Source organism: Schistocerca serialis, chromosome 1 (genome assembly GCF_023864345.2).
Source record: "Schistocerca serialis cubense isolate TAMUIC-IGC-003099 chromosome 1, iqSchSeri2.2, whole genome shotgun sequence".
NCBI lineage: Eukaryota > Metazoa > Arthropoda > Insecta > Orthoptera > Acrididae > Schistocerca > Schistocerca serialis.
The window spans coordinates 1151540930-1151565400 of NC_064638.1; positions in this window are offsets into that span (position 1 = coordinate 1151540930).

Sequence of the window (24471 nt, forward strand, 5' to 3'; positions counted from 1 at the left end):
CCCACAACATTTTCTATGTGTTCCTTCCAATGTAAGTTGTTCGTAATTGTAATACCTAGGTATTTAGTTGAATTTACGGCTTTTAGATTAGACTGATTTATCGTGTAATCGAAATTTAACGAATTCCTTTTAGCACTCATGTGGATAACCTCACACTTTTCGTTATTTGGAGTCAACAGCCAATTTTCACATCATTCAGGTATCTTTTCTAAATCTTTTTGCAATTTGTTTTGATCTTCTGATGACTTTACTAGTCGATAAACGACAGCGTCATCTGCCAAAAACCTAAGATGGCTGCTCAGATTGTCTTCTAAGTCGTTTATATAGGTAAGGAACAGCAAAGGGTCTATAACACTACCTTTGGGAACGCCAGAAATCACTTCTGTTTCATTCGATGACTTTCCGTCGGTTACTACGAACTGTGACCTCTGTGACAGGAAATCACAAATCCAGTTACGTAACTGAGACGATATTCCATAAGCACTACAAGCCGCTTGTGTGGCACAGTGTCAAAAGCCTTCCGGAAACAGCAGAACAGTTCTATCTTATTTCGGACTATGACATTTTATCTTTAACTAATGTCTGTATGCAGAAACGCCTAATGATGAGAGAAAGTTACTTGAAACGGATTTTATTGTGTTAAATTCAACATAAAATAAATAAACGTGACCGGTAGCACAAAAATACAAATAACAATTCCTCATCCTTGCCCTGTCAGGGCCTGCACTCCTTCACTAATTAGAATCTCGCTAACACGGAATTGAACCCTAATATGTTTACGAGCCTCCAGCCTTAAGTTTCGCAGCACCTCAATTCTGCCATCCCGAAAATTGATCCTAACAGAAAAATCGCCATGTAACAGCTTAAATTTAAAAACAGTTTCGGATTGTATGAACAATATCACTTTATAGGAATCAAATTTATGCATAGCATCATTTTATGTTGTGGATGTTATGAAACAGACAGCAGAAAGAGTAGGTCTGCAAACATCATTAGAAAAAAAAGACATGAAACCTGCGTCCATCATTCTAAAAACTAAATATGGGAAAACAGAGAGAGTTGCCCATTCCAAATATTTAGGCTACACCATTCAGAAAAAGACTGAATGCATCTCAAAATACACAAAATTGAGAGAGTGCCACACAGTTATCAAACCAGAGTCCAACGGGCCGATACACCACTCATTTCAAACAGGGAGAGACACATTGAATAAACCCGAAAGTAAGAACGAGAAGTAATCAGCAAAATTTTAGCTCCAAATTACACAGAAGAAGGAACACACAGACTAAGAGCAAATAAAGAAATTGGTAATCATACTATCACTTACCAGAAAAGATAACAACGCAGTCGATAATTCTATGGGCGTATGAAATGAATTCAACCAATAAGATTAGCCAAAGAGATTGTGGAATTCTACAAATGTTGCAGTAAAGCTAAAACTGAATTAATGAAATTGATCGGTGCAGTGACAGAGGATCTGAAAACCAAAGAAATGCCACAACACAAAAGGTGTTTTGCAAAAAATCTCTTCTGGGAAATTGACCTGCCAGGGAGACCCCAGATTACCGGAAAAGAGACGTTTTCACATTAAGAACAGCTAAAACAATACCCCGAAATATTCTGTGTTGTTCATCGCTTGTTCCAATAGGGCCGGAACGTGAATATTAGTAAGAAGAAGAAGAAGAAGAATTAACAATCGCCTTTCGGAACTGAATTTATTTTGTTTTTAACCAAATGGATTTATTAATGCTTCTACTGGAAGATTTATTGTAATTATTTCTTCAAAACAGTTTTTCTGGTCGTTTAGTTTAGCTATGTAATATTGAATAGCAGCTCTTTTAAGTTAATTCATTATTTACGTTAACTGTAAATTAAGTAGTTCATCTCTGCTAGCTTCTACGTGTGCCCTTGGGAATTCCATCAACTGTTATTCATAAGACAGAAATGAAGTGAAGTGTCAGTTGTTTGTCGTTCAACGTGAAATTTTGGCATCTGGTTAAACCGTAAGAATAATGTGATACACTCTGTTTACATGATTATCGACAGAGGTATTATTTATTTGTCATTCCTAATTTCACAATCATTAAAAAAGATTAAATTAGTAAAGTACCTGTTACGTTTTTCCCATGCATAGCGCGACGCAATTCATGAAATTATTCCCATTTTCAAAAGCAGTGAGAGTTAATATTGCTAATGCCCATTATGCGTGTGTACTTTGCCTCTTTAGTTACGCAGAAAATCACACACGCGCAACACGTCATTCAAGTAGCATAAAGGGTCTGAATGACATGTTGCGTTTGTGTTAGTTGCAGTGATGGACGAGGCACAACAAAGTAAGATCATAAAAAGGCGTTTGCAAGGAAAGAAAGCAAAATCAGCACATACGCACACATCACATTCAGTACTAATAGAATCACCCACAATGCTTGAAACTGGGGATAGAGTCCTAAACCACATTGTGCTTTATTATTTACATAATTATTTCTGAAACAAACTCAAGACCATCACAGAACGAACGTGCCTTAATGTGCCAAACACGTAGCTATTGACATTACTTTACAGGCGTTGTGCACAGTGTTTGCGGAAAGAAAATTGTTTCAAATTCGTTGACGATTTTCATGTTTCCCGGACACGATAATGAAAGGCGCCGTGAACCGTAATTTAGTAAATTGGGCTCCAAAAAAGAATGCTTGGGGGTCGATAAGGACTCTCATTTCCCTTCCATCGACGCTGACACTGCGGAAGTAATTGACGTACAATTTCCCGCTATTCTGTAGACGCTCTAGTTTCCTCGCTTTCTGAGCTATTGGCTGCTGGCTAACTAGGCGGCAGCAACACGAAAGAGCTACAAACAGTTTAGCCTCTGTTAATTATAGAAATGCCACTGTTTCAAATCCAGTACCACATCGAAAGAGGTAGCAACGCGATTTAACAGCTCGTTCCTTATTTCTGAAATTGCCTTTCTGATACAAACAATAAATCTGTGGACTTGCTAGAGACTGTCAAGGCAATACCGACGTTACCTGTAAGATAATCAAAAACATTAAAAGATAGACAGACGTTCTAATCACACGATGAATAGCTGAAATTCAATAAAGGCGACTTATTTGGAAATCACACAAATGTAGGTCTCAGGTAACTGTAAGAAATACGATTCATGTGACACTGCAAACTATCTAAGTTTATCAAACTAAATTGCTCATAACACTTCAGTTAGGCAATAACGATTATGCGAAAATGCTACTGTCAAAATTTGCAGGATGTCTAAAGGATGGATGTAGATGTCGATTACGTACAAACTACGTCATTCCCGGCTCTTTTGACTTTCACAAAATACGGAAATTATCACAATACTACCCGATCTTTTATGTAGCTAAGTTATGATAACCTTATGGGCAGCACGTTCAGTTTGCACATAAGACGTTAGGACGCGGAATTTATAAGCCGAATTCTCTGAATCATGAGGTTTCACTCGTACATGTATAAAAAAAAAACATTCTGCTAATAAAGCACATATTTAAGAAGAATCACCCACTTGTGTGCTATTACAGTAGATAAATTGCTTTACTGGATGTAAAAGCACATTGCATATACTTGACATGTCTTATTTCCAATATTTTGCTGACGCTTTACAGTGGAACTTCTCAAAATAGCCATTTTGACCCCTCTCGTTGTTTACAGATGAGGTCTTCAGTTACAGCGGTGCACAGAGACATTTACACAGTCATTCTTCCCGCGTACTGCACATGGATGGAACGTGAAGAAACCTTGATAAATGCAACCGTGCGACTACACTCTGCCATGCACTTCACAGTGACTTGCAGAATATGACTGTAGATAGTCTCTCCAGTCGTTTCAAAATGGCAAATTTAACAGCAAAAATGATTCTCGTTCATATCATAGTATCCTTTTCTCCTCGCCGTTTTCTGAGTTAGTACCCCATTGTAGCTTATCATAGACTTCGAAACCGTAAGTCTACCCTTGAGTATTAACACTTTTTTCTCACAATTTTCTTTGAAGCAGAGGCTCAGACTGATCCTGTCTTCATGAACCAGAAGATCTCTGACAACGTTTCCTGAAAAGAATAGAGTAGTTAGACGCACTAAATGGATGTCTACTATTAAGGTTTCAGCCGTTTAACTTCTGCGTAATTCCGTGACATACACTGAAACGTCGATGATAATAATAATAAATCCTTAAAGACTTATTTTATGAGGCAAATTCAGCACTGTATTAATCGTATCAGCAGACTGTAACATCTCGTTGGCTACACTTTCGGGAACAACATACGTCTTTGATGTTAAAAATTGACAGCTCCTTTCAGAAAGCGACACCATTTCCTCAAGCTTTCGTTCATCACGTGCCTGATTGTAAATTCAGCAGTAAGCGTCATTCTCGACGCTTATGAAATTATGGTTTCCATGGAAATCTCGTCTATATGATAATGCCAGCCGGGGACAGTAATTCGGCCTTTATGCAGATTTACAACCCTGTTCTCCTTGGAGTCCCCCCTCTATTCGCTGAACAGAACGCTTCCATAGCAACGTCTGATAGGACGAACTCCTGGAGTCGTTGTTCAACGCAGTTTGCTTGTGTTGTTTTGAAGGAAGAAAACGTCTACAAAAACGTTAATTGTATAACCGAACTCGCGTGTACATAACAGCTTCAAACGTCTAATTACGTTACGAGTGAGTTAATGTGCTATATATCAAGCATATAAAACCATTATGGCTGAAGAGGTAGTTTTCGACGCACTGAAATGTTAGTGATGCTATACCTGCTCAACTATGTGTCGTAGAATGACATGAGTTTGACGGTACCTTCAGTATTGTATGTAGAAGCTGTCTGCAAAATCTGTTGCGAATAGTAAGGAAGTAACAAATTAATACATTATGATTGATGCAGAAGTTTTACTGATTGAACAGCGAAAATTTAGTTGACGATAAAGATTTTTCCTTTCGTTCTTTTCTGCGAGGTAACAACGAGAAAACATTTCAAAATTATTGAAATTGTATGTAAAGTCTGCTGGAAGTGAATATGTTAGTTAGTTACATTCATGTTCCGTGGATCATTTTGTACGATAAATCGTCATGATGTCGAAAGAGTCATTTTACATTCATACTGCAAATTAATTTGTACATCTATTTGTACTCTAAACAGCACCACATAATTTTTTTCCCTCAAAATGAAAAACAAGATTAACAGATTGAGTTAGCAATTCTTAACCATCACCTTTTACACATTACAAACTTAGAGATTCTTCTACGGGATAGAAGGAGTTGTCAAGGAGAAACTTCTTCAATTTATTTTCAAATTTTACCTTGCAGTCTGTTAAACATTTTCATCACTGGATAAGTGGTCAAGTTTTTGTTGCAGCGTTGTGCACCCCTTTCTGTGCTAAAGACAACGTTAATGTTAAGTAACGAATGTCAGTTTTTCTTCTAGTGTTGTATTTATGTACCTCATCGTTCCTTTTGAACTGTAGTGGATTATTTACAACAAATTTCATGAGGGAATAAATATATTATCAACGGTAGTCAGAATGCCCAACTCCTTAAACAGATGTCTACAAGCTGATCACAGGTGAGCACCACATATTACTCTTACAGCACGATTTTGGGCAATGAATACCTTCTTTCTTAAAGATGAGTTAGCCCAGAACATTATTCCATATGACATTACTCAATAAAAATGAACAAAATATGTCAACTCTCTGATTTCTATCTCCCCAAAATTTGCTATGATTCTAATTGCAAATTTGGCCAAATTAAGTTGTTTTAGGAGTTAAAAAATGTTTTTTTTTTCAATTTAATTTCTCATTAATATGGACACATAAGAAGGTTGAAGTTTCCACCACATGTATTAATTCATCACCATGTGTTACACATGTAACTGGTGCAGTACTCATAGAGGTGCAGAACTGAATACGATGTGTCCTTGTGAAATTCAGGGTGAGACTATTTACAGAAAACCACTAAATGATATTTTTGAGAACTTTGTTCACCTTTTGTCAATTTCTGTGTGTATACTGGGAGTGATTACAATACTGGTGTCATCTGCAAAAAGAAGTAATTCTGCTTGTTGTACATTAGAATGTAGACCATTTAGATATATGAGAAGCAGTAGTGGATCTAATATTGAGCCTTGGGGAACCCCATACGTGATTTCTCCCCAGTCAGAAAATTTCTCCCTGGATTCTGTCGGCTGAATTACTAGAAAGTACAACTTTCTGCATTCTTTTGGTTAGATATGTACCCTCGTTCTCAAATGCTGCATGAATACTGGTTGCATAGTGTAAAGATAAAGGATCAGAGGTATCACACATTGTAAATGTATCAACCAAAACAGTACCTAATCGAACATCAAGTGAGACAGAACCGACCGTGTTCAACGACTGGGACTGGTAAAACCACGCTTCGTCTCTTCCAGTTTCTCGCATCTGGAAACTTTAAGCTAACTGAAACCAGGAATACTCTCTCCTCAGTTTAACCGAATAGTAGACTCCCACGTGCGAATGCCCAAAAAGTATAACGTTACGAGTGATCACCCATTAGCCCAAATCAAACAGATTAGCACTGATAAAATATTCTCCTAAACAAATTGAAGGACTCGTTCCGCGCTGCTGGCTGCTAATGTAATGGCGGATAATGCATAGCGCCCCAACTCCACCAGCACATCACAGTAATCCACACGAGATTAAATGCAAAACAACAAAACATACAAATGCAGATAAACACTTACAAAACACATAAATAAATAGGTATTGGCAGTTGAAAAGCGAATGAAAAGAAACAAAACTGTTTAACTTTTATCTCATTAGTACTGGTAGCAATTGTTTGCATTAATGGCTGTGTTGGAAATTAATGTATTTGCAAAGCTGCTGTGACTATGCAAAGAAATAATCTAACGAACGAAGCCAAAATTTAAGTATTTTTACTTCTCGTGGGCATGCAGCGTTGTATATGTCTTGTAAGGATATTAGATATTGAAAATACTTTTAACGATGTACTATGGGTACATCGTTAAAAGCTGTCAAAAGAAGCTTGTAACTACAAAAGTAATCGACCATCACACAAATAGTGTGCAGTACCTGGATAAAATAAAGGTTAATACATCTCCACCTATATTAACATTTCGACAGCACCAGTAATAACGGTGTGCTGAGGGTATAGCTTGAAAATGACCATGGGGTTCGAAATGAGCTCACAGCAATCAGAACAGCTCAATAAAAACACTATAGCTACGTAATTGGATTTTAAACATATAATTTCCATAATTTCCACACAATACATAATTTAATTATTATTCTAAATGCTATTGTCGAAAAGAAATCAGAATAGCTTTACAATATGACAATTAACTATTACGTAAAATGAATGACCAAGAAAAGTTACTGTTGTTTCTATGCAATGCGTTTTTCTTTATATCGCCGATTAGAACAATGTAGTTTTGCGTTTCTCTTAGCCAACGTTCCCTCAAAACAGTTTCTACTTAGCTGATGTTACCGGCAAATCGTCGATGTCCGCGTCGTTAGGCCATGAGCCTTGAAGGTACATTCCAATAATTTGTGTAGTTTTTTTTTTTAATCTACTTGATTGTGGGTGCCTGTTGCAAATGCAACACAAACGCTGCATATCTGAAGTAATTATGCCCAGTTTGCATATCTACGTGCAATGACGAAATAAGATACGTTTCTTTCCATTAACACGTGACGTGGCTCGACTTGGTAATATTTGTTAGTCAGCTTAGACACAGTTCAGATTTATGCTTCACTATTAGATTGCGGAGCGGCACTTTTCACACTATTTCCGTCCACCCTACGCAAGTATATCACATTAAGTTACTATAAATCATTTGTCTGCGGTTTATACCGAACAATCCGTGCCGTGCCCAATTGTCTCACTTCAATAACGCAGGGATCAGCAAAACTTACACTCGAAGTTCTTTGTCTCAATATACAACATGAAAATGCGTTACCATATTTTTTGTTCCATTTCACTGTCAGTGATACTCAACTGTCTACAATTGAAAACGGTATATTTACGACGTGCACATAGCTTACTGGCCTGTAGGTAAAATTTTTAAACTTAATGGGTCAAAACGCAGTTCTGGCTAATGAGCAACGCGACTCGTGAAGTCCCTAGTTCTATAATCGAGGTACACGTCGAAATCATAAGTGCTGCACTGTTCAGACACTGGTATTTTTCACCAGCCGTGAAAACATTGCCTAGCAGTAAACGCACGGCAGTCACCTCCACACCGCGACACTTTACGTAAGTGTTGCCAACTCTGAAGCATAATTTCCCCTTAATCGCATTTGAAATCCCCCTGAGTCGGTGCAAAATTCCCTCAATAATTTCTCAAACTAAATGGTTATATTATTAATTTTTTTTCTTTTTTTTACTGAGGTTAGCCCCTGTTAAATTGAAACACATCTCGTGAAATAATGAATCGAAATTCTGTCAAATAAAGCCACGATTTGCCTCAGTGTTTAAATCATTACAAAGAACTTGCAGTTGCGTTATTTTCTCGCAAGTAATTAAATTGTTTATAAGCATCTTGTACTGTGTTTGTGTTACATTTTAGATAAAATCTATACGGAATACAAAATATTCCAGTCGGAAATGGAGTTTCCAGTATGCAGTCAAAGCAATTTACAGCAGGAAGTATGGAATTTAGCTCTTTTGAGTGGGACATTCACTCGCTCCTACGAGATGGGATATTGCCTGTGACAATACTAGAAGTATACTGTACATATATGCAAATTCTAACTAATGGGCTGTCTCTCTCTCTCTCTCTAAGAGTGTTGAACATATTGGAGAGACAAGAAACGATACTATGATAGCAACGACGGCAATAATCCGTATATTTCAGGAAATCAGTATAATGTGTTATACTGTGGTGAATATCTCAAGATAATTGCGTGATTCCATTCTTTCTGAGAGTTGTGAGGTGTTTCGAGTACACCATTTGCCATTATTCCGAGAGAGTATGCACCATATTCCGATCGTGTCTGTTTACGTAGCTCACAAAGGAAGCTGGTAGTCTCTAGAAGTCTCAAAGGTCTTGCAGAACTTCTTCTTTGTTTCATTTGTTTCTGGTCGTACATGGATATGTGGAACTTCTTCAACATTCCGGAGGATGATTCAGACTAAGTGTATTTTTCATTTTTAAATAATATCTGGTGGTTAGCAAAGCATTTACTAACACTATTCAGAGCCTATTCCTCAGCTGAATTTTTGCACAAGAAAATACTGAAAATACACGTAGCATTTGATATGGGCAAATGTCGGTAGCCCAGCTGCAAAATTACCAATAATCCAAAATCTGGCATTACCATTTGCATCTGTATCTTGTAAAACATCTGTCCAGAAGCCAGTAATATGTGAAACATTTCTCCTCCGTTTAGTTGACAGAGCGTTCCATTCTGAAATGATGTCATGTGTTTCACCAGTTATCTCTGTACTTACAAAACTGGAACAGATATCTGTTCTCTGCTGGGAAGGTGCAGTGGAAGTGAGAAGTATAGTCATCTTTTGCAAAACTGGTATACATTCTGGAAATTGCTTCTGAAATTTCATAAAAAATTCTACTAGAAACGTCTTGCACCTATCATGGTAATCGGAACGTTCTTCTGGCTCAAGAAATTGTGCCACAGACTGAAATTCATACTACAGGTACAAGCCTGATATATGTATTAGATAATTTTCAAAATCAAAATTTGCGATTTTGTCATCCTTCTGGTTTTCTGAGTGAGACAACACTCTTGCTCAGTTGACGTCTGGAGAACATATGGATTTCAGTTAGTCTCTGAGGAATATGAATAGGATTTTGTATGGTGGACAATCCATTTGCTTGTAAAGTTTTTCAGCCATCTAGCGTTTATCGTCACTTTTAGCGAGAGAAATTAATAACTTCAGTGCATCGCTTTGCCTCAAAATTGTATCAAGAACAGAATACCTACCTAGCCAACGTGCACCAGAGAGACCGTGAATTTTATTAGGATTGGAAGTATCATTTACAGTTTTATACAGCTGTTTGCATTGGTACAGTCTCTTAGGACTATAAGAAAACCAATTATGTCTTTCTGTAATAAGCAATTGCAGTTGGCGTGGGAAGGCTGCTGAAGTTTTTGCTGAACAAAAATGAAGAGAATGACAAACGCACTTAACAACAATTAAGTCAGGAACCATTTCTTTCAGAAGAGCAGTTACAGAGCTATGGACTTCTACCATTAGACTTCTACCATCTACCCCAATAATTGTCAAATTTTCCACTTTAAAACTATTGCTTTCGAATTTAGAACTTAGGATATTGTAAACAGTGTGAACATTATAAACAGTTAATTACAGAATTCAATAAGATGTAGTTACAACGTATTTCTTCCGAACAGAAAGGTACCTAAGCAAAACGCAAAGCTGCTTTCATCAATAACTAAAGAATAAGGAGAATTTCAAGGATTGAATCATCTTACACACTAGCACTGAATACATTTTCAATGATCATGATACATTTCGTGCTATGCAATTTTAGATACTGAAAAAAGTTGAAGGTCCTAACTTTGGCGGATGTTCTCTCAGGTGACTTACACTATTAATGGACGAGTGTTGGTCAACATAAACAGGTCTTTAAATAAGACTGTTGATTGCTAGAGGCATATTGTTTTGCCATGATTCGGTTTTCTTCCATTTCACAATTTTCTTTGAGGTTTTTGTACGTTGCATAATCATGAGATCATTTTTATGACCTTTACTCACAGAATGACAATAGTTGTAGGGTCTGCATTCTTGACCAGGTGGAACAGGGACTAATCAATCTGCAAAGCAACCGATGGGGAGGGGGGGGGGGGAGGAGGGGAGTGTGTGGTCATGCACTACATTGTGGGGAGAATTTTAGAAAGACGGAGATCGCGAATAGGGCACTAGTGCGACCTGCCAAGTGGCTGGGATCCCTACCAGATTGGACTGGGGAAAGACGTCGAAGCAATTCAGAGGCGGACTGCTACAGCTGTTGCCGGTAGGTCTGAACAACATGCAGTTATTACAGAGATGCTATGGGAACTCAAATAGGAATCCCTAGAGGAAAGGCGGTACACTTTTCAAGGAACGCTGTGGATAAAATTTAGAGAACTGGCATCTGAAGCTGACTGAAGAACGATTCTACTGCCTCCCATGCACAATTCAAAAAAAAAAAAAAATGGTTCAAATGGCTCTGAGCACCATGCGACTTAACTTCTGAGGTCATCAGTCGCCTAGAACTTAGAACTAATTAAACCTAACTAACCTAAGGACATCACACACATCCATGCCCGAGGCAGGATTCGAACCTGCGACCGTAGCGGCCGCTCGGTTCCAGACTGTAGCGCCTAGAACAGCACGGCCACTCCGGCCGGCACAATTCACGTAATGACCATAAAGATAAGGGAAATTAGGGCTCTAATGGAGGCATAAAGACAGTTGTTCTTCCCTTGCTCTATTTGCAAGCTGAACAGGAAAAGGAATGACTAGTGGTCGTACAAGATACCCTCCGTCATGCATTAAACGGTAACTTTCAGAGTACGTATGTAAATGTAGATGTAGGTGTAATCAAAACACATATGGAGCAGTCGTTGTTGTTGTGGTCTTCAGTCCTGAGACTGGTTTGATGCAGCTCTCCATGCCACTCTATCCTGTGCAAGCTTTTTCATCTCCCAGTACCTACTGCAACCTACATCCTTCTGAATCTGCTTAGTGTATTCATCTCTTGGTCTCCCTCTACGATTTTTACCCTCCACGCTGCCCTCCAATACTAAATTGGTGATCCCTTGATGCCTCAGAACATGTCCTACCAACCGATCCCTTCTTCTGGTCAAGTTGTGCCACAAACTTCTCTTCTCCCCAATCCTATTCAATACTTCCTCATTAGTTATGTGATCTACCCATCTAATCTTCAGCATTCTTCTGTAGCACCACATTTCGAAAGCTTCTATTCTCTTCTTGTCCAAACTATTTATCGTCCATGTTTCACTTCCATACATGGCTACACTCCATACGAATACTTTCAGAAATGACTTCCTGACACTTAAATCAATACTGGATGTTAACAAATTTCTCTTCTTCAGAAACGCTTTCCTTGCCATTGCCAGCCTACATTTTATATCCTCTCTACTTCGACCATCATCAGTTATTTTGCTCCCCAAATAGCAAAACTCCTTTACTGCTTTAAGTGCCTCATTTCCTAATCTAATTCCCTCAGCATCACCCGACTTAATTAGACTACATTCCATTATCCTTGTTTTGCTTTTGTTGATGTTCATCTTATATCCTCCTTTCAAGACACTGTCCATTCCATTCAACTGCTCTTCCAAGTCCTTTGCTGTCTCTGACAGAATTACAATGTCATCGGCGAACCTCAAAGTTTTTATTTCTTCTCCATGAATTTTAATACCTACTCCGAATTTTTCTTTTGTTTCCTTTACTGCTTGCTCAATATACAGATTGAACAACATCGGGGAGAGGCTACAACCCTGTCTTACTCCCTTCCCAACCACTGCTTCCCTTTCATGTCCCTCGACTCTTATAACTGCCATCTGGTTTCTGTACAAATTGTAAATAGCCTTTCGCTCCCTGTATTTTACCCCTGCCACCTTTAGAATTTGAAAGAGAGTATTCCAGTCAACATTGTCAAAAGCTTTCTCTAAGTCTACAAATGCTAGAAACGTAGGTTTGCCTTTCCTTAATCTTTCTTCTAAGATAAGTCGTAAGGTCAGTATTGCCTCACGTGTTCCAGTGTTTCTACGGAATCCAAACTGATCTTCCCCGAGGTTGGCTTCTACTAGTTTTTCCATTCGTCTGTAAAGAATTCGCGTTAGTATTTTGCAGCTGTGACTTATTAAGCTGATAGTTCGGTAATTTTCACATCTGTCAACACCTGCTTTCTTTGGGATTGGAATTATTATATTCTTCTTGAAGTCTGAGGGTATTTCGCCTGTTTCATACATCTTGCTCACCAGATGGTAGAGTTTTGTCAGGACTGGCTCTCCCACGGCCGTCAGTAGTTCCAATGGAATATTGTCTACTCCGGGGGCCTTGTTTCGACTCAGGTCTTTCAGTGCTCTGTCAAACTCTTCACGCAGTATCTTATCTCCCATTTCATCTTCATCTACATCCTCTTCCGTTTCCATAATATTGTCCTCAAGTACATCACCCTTGTATAGACCCTCTATATACTCCTTCCACCTTTCTGCTTTCCCTTCTTTGCTTAGAACTGGGTTTCCATTTGAGCTCTTGATATTCATACCAGTCGTTCTCTTATCTCCAAAGGTCTCTTTAATTTTCCTGTAGGCGGTATCTATCTTACCCCTAGTGAGATAGGCCTCTACATCCTTACATTTGTCCTCTAACCATCCCTGCTTAGCCATTTTGCACTTCCTGTCGATCTCATTTTTGAGACGTTTGTATTCCTTTTTGCCTGTTTCACTTACTGCATTTTTATATTTTCTTCTTTCATCAATTAAATTCAATATTTCTTCTGTTACCCAAGGATTTCTACTAGCCCTCGTCTTTTTACCTACTTGATCCTCTGCTGCCTTCACTACTTCATCCCTCAAAGCTACCCATTCTTCTTCTACTGTATTTATTTCCCCCATTCCTGTCAATTGCTCCCTTATGCTCTCCCTGAATCTCTGTACAACCTCTGGTTCTTTCAGTTTATCCAGGTCCCATCTCCTTAAATTCCCACCTTTTTGCAGTTTCTTCAGTTTTAATCTACAGGTCATAACCAAAAGATTGTGGTCAGAGTCCACATCTGCCCCTGGAAATGTCTTACAATTTAAAACCTGGTTCCTAAATCTCTGTCTTACCATTATATAATCTATCTGATACCTTTTAGTATCTCCAGGGTTCTTCCATGTATACAACCTTCTTTCATGATTCTTAAACCAAGTGTTAGTTATGATTATGTTGTGCTCTGTGCAAAATTCTACCAGGCGGCTTCCTCTTTCATTTCTGTCCCCCAATCCATATTCACCTACTATGTTTCCTTCTCTCCCTTTTCCTACACTCGAATTCCAGTCACCCATGACTATTAAATTTTCGTCTCCCTTCACAATCTGAATAATTTCTTTTATTTCATCATACATTTCTTCAATTTCTTCGTCATCTGCAGAGCTAGTTGGCATATAAACTTGTACTACCGTAGTAGGTGTGGGCTTTGTATCTATCTTGGCCACAATAATGCGTTCACTATGCTGTTTGTAGTAGCTTACCCGCATTCCTATTTTCCTATTCATTATTAAACCTACTCCTGCATTACCTCTATTTGATTTTGTGTTTATAACCCTGTAGTCACCTGACCAGAAGTCTTGTTCCTCCTGCCACCGAACTTCACTAATTCCCACTATATCTAACTTCAACCTATCCATTTCCCTTTTTAAATTTTCTAACCTACCTGCCCGATTAAGGGATCTGACATTCCACGCTCCGATCCGTAGAATGCCAGTTTTCTTTCTCCTGATAACGACATCCTCTTGAGTAGTCCCCGCCCGGAGATCCGAATGGGGGACTATTTTACCTCCGGAATATTTTACCCAAGAGGACGCCATCATCATGTAATCATACAGTAAAGCTGCATGCCCTCGGGAAAAATTACGGCTGTAGTTTCCCCTTGCTTTCAGCCGTTCGCAGTACCAGCACAGCAAGGCCGTTTTGGTTATTGTTACAAGGCCAGATCAGTCAATCATCCAGACTGTTGCCCTTGCAACTACTGAAAAGGCTGCTGCCCCTCTTCAGGAACCACACGTTTGTCTGGCCTCTCAACAGATACCCCTCCGTTGTGGTTGCACCTACGGTACGGCTATCTGTATCGCTGAGGCACGCAAGCCTCCCCACCAACGGCAAGGTCCATGGTTCATGGGGGGGGGGGGAGCAGTAATTAATATTTATTTTCACGTATAAAACATCCCATTAAACCTCTGCATATCGGGCGACGTATTCAGGCATTCATTTCAAAATTCATTTTCGGAATAATACTAATTTTTAATATTTCGCGCTTTAGTGTTTTATAAAAAAATGTTGTAGTATGACATACCAAGATGTAAACCGTAGCGTTTAGACTGCAGAACAAGCTGTTCAACAACTTCACTGCTCAGCTAAGCACATAAGATCAGACAAACCGGAGGCGAACGTACCTTTCGGCAGGGGTCCGATTCCCACAGCTTTGTGCATCTCTTCCTTTCGTGCCTGGAGGCCAGATTCTCTTAATACGTACACGTTTACACTTAAAACGTTTTCTAACTTCAGTTCATAAGCTTCACTGTACCGTTCCTTTTTACTGATGGCAGCGGAAAGCTTCTTCGGCCAGTTGACGCTATTTTATTTTGGATTTTATTTCCTCTCTGGCAGACGATTTCTACACGTGCGTGAAAGTTTTGCTTCACTGTACCATTCCCTTTTAGCTATTCATCTGACCCCTGGAGGGCAGCAGGTCGAGGCTGGGGCTGTACAGCTGCTCACCCCTCCGCGTTGCTATTGGTGGACTGCCGCCATGCACCGTCACTCGCAAGAGCGAGGTCCACCAGCGGAGCATTATATAGCTGCCTCGGAACTATCATCGACGAAAAGCAAAACTTCCACGCACGTGTAGAAATCGTCTGTGAGAGAGTAAATAAAATCCAAAATAAAATAGCGTCAACTGGCTGAAGAAGCTTTCAGCTGCCATCAGTAACAAGGAACGGTACAGTGAAGCTTGTGAACTGAAGTCAGAAAACGTTTTTAGCGTAAACGTGTACGTATTAAGGGAATCTGGCCTCCAGTCACGAAAGGAAGGAATGCCCGGAGATGCACAAAGCTGTGGGAATCAGACCCCTGCCGAAAGTTACGTTTGTCTGATTTTATGTGTGTAGCTGCTCAGTGACATTGTTTATACAGCTTGTTCTGTAACCTACATCCAACGGTTTACATCTTAGTATGTCGCACTACAAAATTTTCTGTTATAAAACACTAAAGAGCAGAATATTAAAAATTAGTATTTTCCCACAACTGAATTTTGCGATGAATGTCTGAATACGACGCTCGACATGCAGAGTTTTAATGGAATGTTTTACAGGTTAAAAATACATTCTAATTACCTCTACATCTACATTTACATACGTACTCTGAAAGTTACCATATAATGCATGGCGGAGGGTATCTTGTACCACCACTAGTCATTCCCTTTCCTGTTCAACTTGCAAATAGAGCAAGGGAAGAACAACTGCCGCTATGTCTCCATTAGAGCAGTAATTTCTCTTATCTTCATGGTCCTTACGTGACTTGTGCATAAGAGGCAGTAGAATCGTTCTGCAGTCAGCTTCAAATGCCAGTTCTCTAAACATTCTAGATAGTGTCCCTTGAAAAGAACATCGCGTTCCATCCAGGGATGAGTTCCCATAGCACCAGCGCAATACTTACGTGTTGTTCAAACCTACCGGCAACAGCGGTAGCAGTACTCCTTTGAAATACTTCGATGTCTTCAATCGAACCTGGTAGGGATCCCAGGCACTTGGCAGGTCGCACTACTGTCCTATACGGGATCTCCTTTTTCCTAAAATTCTGTCAATAGTTTACTGCAACACCTCCTCCTCCCCCTCCCAGTTACTTCACAGATTGGTTGGCCCCTCATCCATCTGGTCAAGAATGTAGAGTCTTTTACAAACATTGGATTCTATGCTTAAAGACCATAAAAATGATCTAACGATTATGCAAAATGTAAAAAATACAAAGAAAAATGCAAAATGGAAAAAAAACAAAGAATCATGCCAAAACATAAAGCCTCTGGCAATCAACAATCATTTTAAAAGTACTATTTATGTTAGCCAACACTCCTCCGTTAATAGTATAAATTACCTAAGAGAATAGCTGCCAATCGTAGCACCTTCATCTTCTTATCAGCATCTAAAAATGGAAAGCACTAATGTATCACGGTCGTTTGAAATGTAGGCAGTACTAGTATGCAAGATGATTTAATCCCAGAAATAGGAAATTCTTCGAATTGTTTATTCACTGATGAAAGAACTGATCTAATGGCTCCAAAGCAGCTTTGAATTTAGATACTTTTCTGTTTGGAAGAAATGCATTATAACTACATTTTATTGCACTCTGAAATTAATTAGTTGTAATGTTTACACAATTTACAATGTCCTAACTTCGAAATTGGAACCACAACGCAATCGTACTCGCTATTTTGTGCTACGGATCGAGCCTTTGGGCTTGTAGAGCCAGAAAGGTAAGGCCAGCACAGACTCTATGGTTGAAGACAAGGAGATGCGCTCCTGCACGTGACAGGCGCGTATAGAAAGACACCGACTGACGTGCTTCTAGTGATATTAGATGGTAAGGTACTATGGGACCAAACTGCTGCGGTCATCGGTCCCTAGGCTTACACAGTACTTAATGTAAGTTAAACTAACCTACACTAAGAACAACACATGCTCGAGGAGGGATTCCAACCTCAGACGGGGTAGGGAGACTCGCGAACCGTTACAAGGCACCTCAGACCGCGCGGTTACCCCGCGCGTCTGATATTAAGCTTGCTACCTCTACACCTAGCAGTAAGAAACAGAGCTGCTCAATTTTGGCTCAAAAAGCGCGAATTTTATAAAGTACGGGACATACTGTGCACAAGAGTCGTATCAAATAAGGAAATAAAGGCCTGCATTGCTAGCGAACGGCAAGAAATCTGGGGCATGGCAGAAACAGGGAGGAAAACCAACCAGTTCGTCCCTAACACAAATGAAAGAAGAAGAATATCCTACTTTCTTCGACCGATGGAGCTATACACTACCTGTCGAGACATTGTCCGTGTCCCAGCTGCTTACTAAAAATACGACACCGCACCACAGACACTTGTGAATGTGGAGCAACGGTACCCCGGATCGAATCGTCTGGGAGCGTGCCGTTAGACAAGACGTTAGAGACCAAGACAGGAAAGCTTTTGGAAATGCAACAGCCTATAATACGAGGGTTGTTCGGAAAGTAAGGAAAGATCGGTCGCGAAATGGAAACCACAGTGAAAATCAAAACTGCTTTCTTTGCACATTTAGCCACACCTTCCAGATACTTCTCTACATAGTCGCCGCTCCGACTTAGAAATTTGTCGGAGCGTTATACCAAATTTCCAACACCATCGTCACAGAAGGCAGCCGCCTGTGCTTTCCTATAATTCTCTACGCTGGTCTATAGCGCATAGCCTGCACCCAAGTGTTGTCTTCGTATCCAGCCTTTCATGTGAACAGAGATGATACTCAGGACGAGCCAATTCGGGCTGTGTTGTGGGTGATCGAACACTTCCCATCGAAAAGGCTGCAGGAGCGTCTTCACTGCCCCTGCCGAGTGCGGCTAAGAATTGCCATGAAGAAGTAAGTACGTGGCAGTTGTGTTCGGTGGGCTGCATTCATTAAGGCGAAGCTTCTCAGCGCGCCTTCCTACTTGGCGGAAGACTTTGTTGTTCTAGGTACCTTTACTCGCTCACAGCGCGCTCACAACTCAAAACAGCGTCTTGATGCGCTCGTCGGGCGTACTAGAGACACTGCCCAAAACGTTTCTAAAAGCCTCGTCGGATTTTCACAGTGGTTTCCATTTCGAGGACCGATCGTTCCTCACTTTCCGAATAGCACTCGTACATGGATTGGATACAAAGTAGTGGCAACACTGCCATCACGTGAAGTACGTTCGCCACATGGCATTTCTCCTGTCTGTAGCTGATAGCAGAAGGTCAGTTGAAGTAATATACTGAGCGGCAACGGCTGTGTTTATTCAGTTGCTGTGTCTACTGTGTGAACCTGAGGTAGGTCAGTTCGAGCGCGCTGACGGTATGTTTCGGAAACACGTAGAACGTGCGTGGGTCGAGGCTGAAGTGGCACGTGGTCGGAGTTCACAAAAGTGTTTCTTTCTGGCAGCGCATCCCGTCTACTTTCATGACACTGCACGATGGCACACGGAGAATCTCGTGCTGGTGCTCATGCATGGCTCTGAACACTATGGGACTTAACATCTATGGTCATCAGTCCCCTAGAACTTAGAACTACTTAAACCTAACTAACCTAAGGACATCAAACAACACCCAGTCATCACGGGGCAGAGAAAATTCCTGACCCCGCCGGGAATCGAACCCGGGAACCCGGGCGCGGGAAGCGAGAACGCTACCGCACGACCAAGAGCTGCGGACTGCTCATGCATAATGAGGCTTGGAGATACTGGTACATCCACCGTTTTCAGGCAATACGAGTCTGTGAGATTGTGGCCTGTTCTCCAAATTGAATGAACCTCCTCCTGGCAAGCGCCACAACACGAGAGAAGACATCATCGGTGCCATGGTGTTGTCATCGCAAGACATCGACAGAGATGAATGCGCTGGTGGTGTGCAATTGTTTCCATCTCTGTGGGAGACGGTGCTCAAGACGTGGGACGATTATATTGACAGCATGCAATACGGTGAACGTGTCTCAGTACAGTGTGGTATGCATTATAATCGTGTTACCACTACTTTATCCAACACATGTATAATAAGGAATGCGAAGCTGTGGCATAAGCTAACTCGCCGACAGCTAAAATATCAGCCTATGAACTCCAGGCCTACATGGCTGAGAGAAACCAAGAAAAGACTATACGTCAAGATATCGAGACGCGGCACGAACAAACAGTCAGGAGACGAGCCTCAGGTAGGACCAGGAAGGGCTTCCTGAGACCCTGACCGCCATCTCCCAATCTCTGCACCTTGGATGCAACAGCAGCGCAGCCCCTGTGAATCGTGAGTTGCATCTCAATGCGCTGGGGTTAACCAACCAGATAAATGAGAAATCCAGCTTTGTTCTAATACCAAGTACCGTATGTAGTGTTGGGTATTGTAGGGCTGTGTAGTGTAATATTGTACAGTAGTGTACTCCAGAAAGTGTAATAGACCAGTAGCGTGTGTCTTCTGTATTCCGTATGAAAAGATATCTGTGCGCCAGATCGCCAAATGGTAGTATTATTATTTTCGTTTATGTAGACATTCTGTGTAGATTTTTTTCCTCTTAAGCAGCATTTTGTTGTTGTGGTCTTCAGACCTGAGACTGGTTTGATGCAGCTCTCCATGCTACCCTATCCTGTGCAAGCTTCTTCATCTCCCAGTACCTACTGCAATCTACTTCCTTCTGAATCTGCTTAGTGTATTCATCTCTTGGTCTCCCTCTATGATTTTTACCCTCCACGCTGCCCTCCAATGCTAAATTTGTGATCCCTTGATGCCTCAGAACATGTCCTACTAACCGGTCCCTTCTTTTTGTCAAGTTGTGCCCCAAACTCCTCTTTCCCCCAATTCTATTCAATACCTCCTCATTAGTTATATGATCTACCCATCTAATCTTCAGCATTTTTCTGTAGCACAACATTTCGAAAGCTTCTATTCTCTTCTTGTCCAAACTATTTATCGTCCACGTTTCACTTCCATACATGGCTACACTCCATACAAATACTTTCAGAAAAGACTTCCTGACACTTAAATCTATACTCAAAGTTAACAAATTTCTCTTCTTCAGAAACGCTTTCCTTGCCATTGCCAGTCTACATTTTATATCTTCTCTACTTCGACCATCATCAGTTATTTTGCTCCCCAAATAGCAAAACTCCTTTACTACTTTAAGTGTCTCATTTCCTAATCTAATTCCCTCAGCATCACCCGACATAATTCGACTACATTCCATTATCCTCGTTTTGCTTTTGTTGATGTTCATCTTATATCCTCCTTTCAAGACACTGTCCATTCCGTTCAACTGCTCTTCCAAGTGCTTTGCTGTCTCTGATAGAATTACAATGTCATCGGCGAACCTTTAAGGAGCATAATGCTTACTTATTCCTAAAACATTTGAAATTACGTTAAAATGTTATGTGCTTTATTCATGGCAGTTCATGTGCAACATTCCCTCTGTTGTTTTATATAGACAACAGACTAAAAGAAAATAGTAAATAAAATTAAAAATAATGTCGCTGAAGCTAACGCTCGAAGAGGTTCATTAGCTGGCGAGATCTCTGTCATGCCCCGTGTATCAGTGGTCCCAAACATTACATGATTTACGCATTCATTTTAAGCGACTTCATTTTCCAGTCAAGGTTTCGTTTGTAATTACAGTAAGAGAGGCTTTAGTCAAACAGGGGAAAGATGAGATTGACAAAGAGGAGAGAAAATGGACAGAGAGAATGGGAAAGGGAAGATAGATAAAAGAGAGAGAGACAGAGGAGAAAACTGAGAGAGATGAAGGAAATGGGGAGAGAGGGTGAAAAGAAATGATGGGGTATAAGAGGCGGCAGATGGAGATTAGTGCGTATATACAACTCCATATCATATTTAGCAGTTGCGAAGCATTGCCAGTGTTTGCTAGTCTAGATACATTTTGAATTCCTTCGCCTATCAGAGTACGTCTTACATTTCTTTGGTATAATACGAGGCCTTTCAAGTCTTCTGATGTCACAAAAGTAAAAGTTAATGTCACCGGAAGAAAAGCAAACTGAAAGCATGGTAATGCTAACCATTTATGCCTAGTAATGCTGAGGTCCCCGATTCCATTCCTAAAATTTTCCTTTGCTGGGAAGGCCTGGATGGACGTCTACTCAGCCTTGTGAGGCCAACTGGAAAGGTACATGAATGTAAAACCAGCGTAACCGACGTGCAAATCACCGAAGTAGCAGTACGTCGAAAGTCTTTCAGCAGGCAAGACGTTTATTTCTTAACACAAAAAAAAAATCAGCCGTTGTATTTTCGCGTTAGAGAGCGATACCACGGACATATTACAAAGACGGATCTTCTTCTTATCATTCAGTGTATTCGCAGTTGCGAATACGGACACTCATCACCAGCATAATGGAATGACGACAATGGAAATTCATGCCGGACCGGGACCCGAACCCGGATATCCGGCTTATTGCGAGCGGTCGCCTTATCATTTGGCTATCCGTGCATGACTCACGACCACCCCCAAACTTCCATATGTCGTCAAGCACGCGTCTACAACCTGCACTCGTACATCCATTATGCATATTTCCGTACAGGGGAGACATTTTAATTGAAAGCCGCTTGCCCGGTGTCGGCGGATAGCCAGCCTTTGTGACCGAGCGGTTCTAGGCGCTTCAGTCTGGAACCGCGCGACCTGCCTCGAGCATGGATGTGTGTGATGTCCTTGGGTTAGTTAGGTTTAAGCAGTTCTAAGTTCCAGGGGACTGATGACCTCAGATGTTAAGTCCCATAGTGCTCAGAGCCATTTGAAACATTTTTTTTTTTTTTTTTTTTTTTTTTTTTGCGGGTAAATACGATTTTGCAGTGTCTGTGTTCTTCCGAACTACGACGCAATGTTCCTCCGCACACGCGTGCATCCCGGTCCGACATAAATTTTCGTTGTCGTCATTCCATTACACAGCTGATGATTCTCCATATTCGCAACTGCGAATACATGCACGCATGTTCAAAATGGTTCAAATGGCTCTGAGCACTATGGGACCTAACATCTGAGGTAATTAGTCCCCTAGAACTTAGAACTACTTAAACCTAACTAACCTAAGGACCTCACACACATCCATGCCCGAGACAGGATTCGAACCTGCGACAGGAGCGGTCGGGCGCTTCCAGACTGAAGCCCCTAGAACCTCTCGGCTACTGTGGCCGGCCAAAAGTAATCGACATACCCGTTAATATTAATACATCCCACTGTGAGACAAGCCCTCAGTGCCTTCATGGATGTGTGTTTGCGGAACCATGATTGCACCTCTTCGTCCGAAGCAAATCGAGGCCACGAATGTCTTTCATCAGGGCTCCATAGATATGTGGAGAGATAAGGGCTCCGTAGAGGGTGTCTAAGACTTCCCAGCGGAAATTTGCATCATCATCTAAAGAATCTATGCAACTTTTGGTCCCGTCTACATAAACAAAGGGCTGCACAATGCTACAACGAAAATTTTTGATCACTAACCCAGTGATATAAAAACATTGTCCCAGGTTAGGCACATTTACAAAACAGTTTGTGATGTGCATATAAAATGGTCCACTTCATTACCATTTGTTGAGTAAGTGATCCATGCAACAAACTTAAAACTACTCATATCAGTGGGTACACCATTTTTACAGGTATCGATTCGTAACACGTGCCGTGACATAGTTGCACTGGTGGCAGACATAAAAAAATCATCCGTTTCATATCGTCAGACCGAGTGAGCTGGTGCCTCTTGGCAGACAATACAACAAGCAGAATTTCAAAACGGGCAGCAACAGCGCCGTCCCAGGCATTTTGTATCGACGACTTCAGTGTTCAAATACTGACATCTCTCGTATGAGCGAAGGAAAACAAAATTCTTTGCCGACAAAGGAAAGTACAAAAATCAGCTGTAACAGAGTATGCTATTGAGCCATAAAATCAATAAATTTTCCGTCAGCAAAATTATATCTACAATGTCGAACAATCATCCACAGCTACACTATGTGATCAAAAGTATCCGCACACCCCCAAAAACGTACGTTTTTCATATTAGTTGCAGTGTAATGCGACTTACTGCCAGGTACTCCATATCAGTGACCTCAGTAGTCATTAGACAACGTGAGAGAGCAGAATGGGGCGCTCCGGGAACTCACGGACTTCGAACGTGGTCAGGTGATTGGATGTCACTTGTGTCATACGTCTGTACGCGAGATTTCCACGCTCCTAAACATCCCTAGGTCCACTGTGTCAGATGTGATAGTGAAGTGGAAAAGTGAAGGGACACATACAGCACAAAAGTGTACAGGCCGACCTCGTCGAATCCTGCCTCGGGCATGGATGTGTGTGATGTCCTTAGGTTAGTTAGGTTTAAGTAGTTCCAAGTTCTAGGGGGCTGATGACCTCAGAGGTTAAGTCCCATAGTTCTCAGAACCAAGCCGACCTCGTCGGTTGACTGACAGAGACCGCCAACAGCTGAAGAGGGCGGTAATGTGTAATAGACAGACATCTATCGAGATCATCACACAAGAATTCCAAACTGCATCAGGATCCACTGCACGTACTATCACAGTTAGGCGGGAGGTGAGAAAACTTGTGTTGAGCGGCTTCTCATAAGCCATACATTACGCCGGTAAATGCCAAACGACGCCTCGCTTGGTGTAAGGAGAGTAAACATTGGAGGATTGAACAGTGGAAAAACTTTGTGTGGAGTGACGAATCACGGTACACAATGTGGCGATCCGATGGCAAGGTGTGGCTATGGTGAATGCCCGGTGAACGTCATCTGCCAGCGTGTGTAGTGCCAAAAGTAAAATTCTGAGGCGGTGGTGTTATGGTGCGGTCGCATTTTTCATGAAGGGGCTTCCACCCCTTGTTGTTTTGCGTGGCACTATCACAGCACAGGCCTACATCAATGTTTTAAGCACGTTCTTGCTTCCCACAGTTGAAGAGAAGTTCGGAGAAGGCGATTGCATCTTTCAACACTATCGAGCACCTGTTCATAATGCACGGCCTGT